The sequence below is a fragment of the Euprymna scolopes genome, chromosome 14, assembly GCF_053919585.1.
Source record: "Euprymna scolopes isolate OS-2025 chromosome 14, ASM5391958v1, whole genome shotgun sequence".
NCBI classification, from domain to species: Eukaryota; Metazoa; Mollusca; class Cephalopoda; order Sepiida; family Sepiolidae; genus Euprymna; species Euprymna scolopes.
The window spans coordinates 109,779,647-109,784,308 of record NC_136495.1 but is presented as its reverse complement, the minus strand read 5'-3'; the positions used below and the strand labels follow the sequence as shown (position 1 = coordinate 109,784,308).

General features: G+C 36.8%; 1 pseudogene; it reads right to left on the bottom strand.

Moving 5' to 3' along the window:
- Nucleotides 1–3,829: 3,829 nt before the first annotated feature.
- LOC145293586 (5S ribosomal RNA) lies at nt 3,830–3,947 on the bottom strand (annotated as a pseudogene).
- Between the last annotated feature and the right edge of the window lie 715 nt (nt 3,948–4,662).

Below are 4,662 nucleotides of genomic sequence, written 5' to 3'. Positions count from 1 at the left end.
TACGGTCATGCATAGCCGCGCGCTCTCTGCTAAACAACGAAAAGTTGACCCTACTTGATGAAATCTGACCTATTAGTCTTTCAGAGAACGAATACTTTTTTTGGTCCCCCGAATAGTTTTTAGTCCCCCGAATATTTTTTGGTCCTCTAACAAAAGGAGGGTGGACCTGTAAATTCACCCTTGTCCGTTTGTCCGTTCGTCTGTCCGCACTTTTCTCAATAACTATGCGGTCCTGGATATGACCTTAAACTATATCCGATGGTGAGGGACCCAGCTTGCAGGCCTTAGGGAGTTTGGAGCTATCCTTTAATTGCCATTGCTCCCAGGTCCACTTTGACCCGGAGTGATAGTACCTGTTAGGGTCCCAACTATGGGTTAAATAGAATACGACTTAAAAAACAAATATACTATATTAAAAAATCGTTCTTCAAAATCACCAGATTCGGCATTAAATAACATGAAAAGGGTTGATATGCCGGAAAACAAAACAACCAACCAACCAACCAATTAATAACTATGCCTTGGAATTTTTTGAAATTTTGCACAAACATTCAACATGATATGAGTACAAAAATAACAGAACGGATTTTCTAGAAAAACTCCGGTTGACCCCTCAGGAGTGACTTTGGGGTTAAAATGGCTAAAATTGACAGTTTTGTACTTATTAAAAAAATTGATGCCTTTGATTTTTATAAAACTTTCAGAAAAGTTGTAACTAATTGATTTCTGTATAATTTTGTTTGTCTATACTTCGCGATTACTCTTGGGTGTGCCCCAGGGGCTCTTTTAGGACTAATAAAACACTCTATTTTGGGGACTATTTTACCAAATTTGTCCAAAATTTTCTGTGTATGTATGCGTGGAGGAGTTTTGCATGGTGCTGAACTCAAATTTAAATATAGTAAGGCATTGGGGACTTTTATGGCTTAATGGGGGGGATGATGGACTTGCTCATCTTTTTTTTTTTGCATGGTGCAGAACTCAAATTTACAAAATATGTTAAGGCCTAAAACTGCACCGTTTGATCATTTCCACCAGGATTTGACGTCCTCTGGGCACTTCTGGGGCTAAAGGGGGGGGGTCAAATGCTGAACTTAGTCATTTTTTTATGCCTCATTCACTGTGCACTCAAGGGGGACCAGGCATGCTTTACTGTTTTTTTTTTTTTATAGATGTCTGATATTATTCATCCGGGGCAACACCAATCAAGAAAATACTAACTTGTTTTTACCGTTTTTACTGTAGCTGGACACACACACACACACACACACACACACACACACACACACACACACACAACGGCTATTTATATTATAGTTTATTATTTCGTTACAGAATAAAAGTAGAACACAAATAAGAAATCTATGGTGTGGCCCAGATCTGTTCAATTCATTTTGTCCCTTTTTTTTTTTTTGTAAGGCATAATTGGTTTCCAAATGGAACATCTTCCGCACGAAACTTTATCCTCCTGAATCAAAACAAAGATAAACGGTTGAACTAATGGCTATACTTTCCAGGTACATTATGCGAAAGGATAGCTTCCATATCCTACCCACTTCTTGTCCAACGTAACTATACTCATCGAATCACTAATTTTTTTTCTTTCTTTTTTCCCCACTCTCACGTTTTGTCTCTTTGGCCAATCTCGCATACAGACACGTACAAACACAGACATGGGTACACAGGAAGTTGGATCCATCTTGTGAACACATAAAGGGACCAATACGGTGGTAATAAAGGAACAACGTTGGAGATAGAAGAATATCGATTAACGTGGAGATATGAAATAAAGGGGTGAATGAAAGGAGGTATGTTGGCGGAGATGTTCTGAGCTACGTAAACAACGAACTGTATTAGATGACCTCAAATACACCCTTCAAAAAGCGACAGAGCAGACATCAATAGAAAAAAAATTAAGCCAATAAGAAAAAAACATATAGAAAAGAATAATGAACGATAAACAACAATCGCTTTAATTATACACATTGCTTGACTAAAACAAATCAAGCACACAGTTAAATATAAAGATTTAGGTTTTATCCTTTTTCGCTCCAAATAAGGATCGTCAACGTAAAGAACTACTATTTGGGAACATTTAATTCTCTCCTACTGCAACAACTGTGTACCAGGGTCGGAAAGTGAACCTGTGAAGGCAATCCTTCCGAGGAAAGAGCACTCTGACCTGCAAAAAAAAAAAAAAAAAAAAAAAAAAAAAACAGCCCGGTCGGTATTCCCCTCAAGGGGCGATTAAGGCGATTAGCAATAAACTAGGCCCCATCTCAAAGAGAGAAGGCAAAGTATTTACAAAGGATTTATCTCTTAGACCTTCACAGAACCGGCATTACACCGCAGTTAACAGGAACCAGGTCATTACAGGAATGGTTTAATTTCTCTTGATTTGGGGGCACTGCTGGGGGCTACTATTTAGAAATCGTGCCTATTAGTAAACTTTGGAGAGTTGGATAACCAGATGTCTGTTCACATTACATTTAAATTTTTATATGTTAGTACGGTCAGGGAAACCGTAAACAGGGAATTTCAAAGACTAGCACTTCGATGGAAGAAACTATCAGAACAGAAGGCTTTCCAACATCGATGGACCTCAACAGAGGAGGGGTGGGATTTTGCTGATCGTCAGGTTAGTCGATTGTCTGTACATCGAGGGGGGCACAAGTTCTATGAGTTCATAGGAGTACAACAGGTTCTAAGTGTAGTTTAGAACTTTTATATGAAACTAGCATCAGCAGGTTAGTTCACTGAAGGTAAGCGACGTTGATAGTAAGCATTTGGAAATACCAAGCGCTGTATGTACATGGACGTGGATACGTCGCTGCAAGAACGTAAAAATCTAATGCCGCAATTTCCATTGAGAGGAGTATAAATTTAATATTGCTCCCGGAGGAAAACCGACTCAACCCGCCTAGGATGAGCGCCGCACCGTTACTGATTTTGTTTTCACCCGCACTTTTACCGAAACTTTTGAGACGAAGATTGATTGCGTGTACACCAGAAAGCCGAGAGCTTCTGTTAAACATCTAAAAAAAAAAAAAAAAAAAAAAAACGTAATATGCGGCCGCGGTCGAGATTAAACTCACTACACGAGTTTGTCGTGTAATTCGAATCTTATCCGTAGCTGAATATTGATTTTTCACTAGGGTATTTTTTATCGTGACGTCATCACTAGATGGGTTGCCTACCACGGCTTAAGAGAGGCCCATCTAACTTCGAAAGATGCATAGACCGCGCCAGTTTCCCAACCTTGTATTTTACTACGCGGTACATACAGCGCCTTGCCTTCCCAAATGGTCACCCATCTAGTACTGGCCAGGCTCAAAGTTGCTTAACTTCAGTGATCTGGCGAGAACCAATGTGTCAACGTGATTTTGCCGTGTTAAACATCTAATAGAGGCATCGCGCCACGAGAAATAAATGTTATGGATACCTTCCGCTTCATGCGTATACGAGTTACTCGTGAAAAAAAATCAATCGAAAATCTTCATTTTAGTTATTATTAAAATCCTACTCGATAATTCTCCGTAATTTTTATACAGATGTTTATTTTTGCTTGATATGTATAAATATCAAAGACTTCTCTTACTGCATTTGGAACTACCATATTTCACTTTCAGGAAGCACCAAACTTTCTCATTAATGGAAATGCAAAACTACGCAAGTCACATGAACATACTCTGTTCAGTTTAGAAAAACAATGGATACCCCTTGTAAGAGTAACTGCCCGTGTAATTGTGAGTTAAGAGTTGCGCAATTGATTGAATCAAATAGCAAGAAGTTCTAGACGACTGGAAAAAATGTTAAGATAAGCGGAGAGCACATACAACACCTGGAATTCCCAAATGGTCACCCATTTTAGTACTGACCAGGCTCAACGTTGCTTAACTTCAGTGATCTAACGAAAACCGAATTGTCAACGCGATTATGCTGTATATGAACAATATTTATTAAACCTTAACAATGATATAAGTTCAGAGATTGAAGCAAAGTACTCCCAGGTAATTCGAAGCATCTGAAAATCATATTCACATGTATATAAAAACTCAATAAATTTAAGATTTAATGGATGGAAAAACCAGACGAGTGTGGAATTGTTTTTAATAAATATTGCTATTTATTAAAAATAAAATTGATTTTTTTATTCTTTCAAATTTTTCAATAATAAAATGTTCATTTTCAGGAAATGGGACGTTATTTTTTCTTCTTCTTCTTCTTCTTCTTCTTCTTCTTTTTTTTCTTCTTCTTCTTCTTCTTCTTCTTCTTCTTCTTATATGCCATGGTTGTTGTAATCCCTGGCATGACTTGAGATGTCTGGAGTTAAGTTAAAATAATGTTTGTTTGTCCGATTGCAGCTTTTTGGCGTCTGCCGAATGCGTGTGTAATAAAAAGGAATTCGCTGCTCGAATCGAAAAGACGAGACAAGAGTGAATTTTTTTTAATAAATAACCATATTTATTAAAAAAAATAAAAAAAAATTTTTTTAATAAATATTGCTATTTATTAAAAAAAAATAATTTTTTTTTCTTTCAAATTTTTCAATAATAAAATATTCATCTCCAGAAAATTGGACAGTTGTTCTTTTTTTCTTCTTTTTTTTCTTCAAAGAAGTTTATTCGTTTTTTTTTTTTTTTTTTTTTTTTTTTTTAGAAA